The sequence below is a fragment of the Elephantulus edwardii genome, unplaced genomic scaffold (assembly GCF_000299155.1).
Source record: "Elephantulus edwardii isolate Elephantulus edwardi_28Jun2011 unplaced genomic scaffold, EleEdw1.0 scaffold00299, whole genome shotgun sequence".
Classification (NCBI taxonomy): Eukaryota; Metazoa; Chordata; class Mammalia; order Macroscelidea; family Macroscelididae; genus Elephantulus; species Elephantulus edwardii.
Genome location: NW_006400049.1, coordinates 2686167 through 2687710, shown reverse-complemented (window position 1 = coordinate 2687710; position 1544 = coordinate 2686167).

Genomic DNA, 1544 nt, shown 5'->3' with positions numbered 1-1544 from the left:
GTACATGGGCTGATTTCTGGGTTCTCAATTCTATTCCATTCATCTATGTGTCTGTCATTGTACCAGTACCAGGCTGACTAACCACCACGGCAGAGTAGTAGGATTTAAAATCAGGGAGTGAGATACCTCCTACCCTTCTTGTATTTTTAAGGAGTGCTTTGCTTATTCGGGGCATCTTTCCAGTCCAAATGAAACTGGAGATGGCCTTTTCTATCTCCTTGAAGAATGGGATTGGTATTTATCTTGGTATTGCATTAAACGTGTAAATTGCCTGTGGTAGTATTGCCATTTCCACAATATTAAGTCTTCCTATCCATGAGCAAGGGATATTCTTCCTCTTCTCCAGGTCTCTTTTTGCTTCTTGTAGTAATGTTTTATAACTTTTTTTTTAATAGATCCTTTATACTTCTGGTTCAATTTACTCCCAAGTATTTAATCTTATGATTAGTTATTGTGAATGGTATTGTTTTTCTTAGTTCCGGCTCTGTATTCTCTTTGTCACTGCAGAGAAATCCAACTGATTTTTGTATGCTGATCTTGTATCCTGCTACTTTGCTGAATTGGTCCACTGTGTCCAATTGCTTTCTTGCTGAGTCTTTAGTCTATCATATCATCTTCACAGAGAGATTATTTTACCTTCTCTTTGCCAATTTGGATATATTTCATTCCCTTCTCTTGTCCTAATGCTATAGCTAAGACTTCCAAAGCAATATTAAATAAGAGAGGTGGTAGTGGGTATCCTTGCCTAGTTCCTGTTTTTAAAGGGAATGTCTTTAACCTCTCTCCATTGAGAAAAATGTTGGCTCTCGGGATTGCATAAATACTTTTTACCATGTTGAAGAAATTCCCCTCTAATCCTATTTTGTTGACTGTTTTAATCAGGAAAGGGTGTTGGATTTTGTCGAAGGCTTTTTCCGCATCAGTTGGTAGGATCATGTGGTCTTGTTTTTTCCTTTGTTAATGTTATGAATTACATTAATTGTTTTCTTTATGTTGAACCATCGTTGCATACGTGTTATGAATCCCACTTGGTCATGGTGAATTGTTCCTTTGATGTATCGTTGGATTCTATTGGTCAGTATTTTATTCAGGATTTTTACATCTATGGTCATGAGAGATATTGGCCTATAGTTTTCTATTTTGGTGGTGTCCTTTCCTGGCTTTGTATCAAGGCTTTGTATGTTTGCTTCATAGAACAAGTCTGGGTGAATTCCATCTTTTTATTTTCTGAAATAATTTATGTAGAATTGATAACAGTTCTTCTCTGAATGTTTGATAAAATTCACTTATAAAACCATCTGGTCCAGGGCTTTTTTTGGTTGAAAATTGTTGTATTACCTTTCCAATTTCTTCTTTTGTAATGGCTCTGTTCAGATGTTCCATTTCAGTTTGTGTCAGTTTAGGTAGGTTGTGCATTTCTAAGTATTTGTCCATTTCCTCTAGGTTTACACATTTGCTTGAGTATACTGTTTCATAATACTGTAATGTCAGCTTTTTTATTTTTGTTAGCTCTGTTGTGAAGTTGCCTGATTCATCTCTTATTC